The sequence below is a fragment of the Diadema antillarum genome, unplaced genomic scaffold, assembly GCF_040938485.1.
Source record: "Diadema antillarum isolate AM-2024a unplaced genomic scaffold, OU_Dant_1.0 seq00000550_RagTag, whole genome shotgun sequence".
Lineage (NCBI taxonomy): Eukaryota > Metazoa > Echinodermata > Echinoidea > Diadematoida > Diadematidae > Diadema > Diadema antillarum.
Window position 1 is genome coordinate 3,555,688 of NW_027271495.1, and position 224 is coordinate 3,555,911.

Below are 224 nucleotides of genomic sequence, written 5' to 3' on the forward strand. Positions count from 1 at the left end.
CCGAGAACTGCACTAAAGAGTTACAATACTCCAAGGCAGTCGATCTCGTAAGTCACCTGAAGGGGCGGAGCTTTAGCGATGACTGGCGCGTGCGGTGCATAGAATTACTTCGCGGATGTATATTCAACCTCAAACATTAGGGTGATGCGGCGGCGCACGCAATATGTATAACCGGCCAGGCAGCACGTTGAACTTGTATTTACTATTTTAGTTCGTCAGATGGG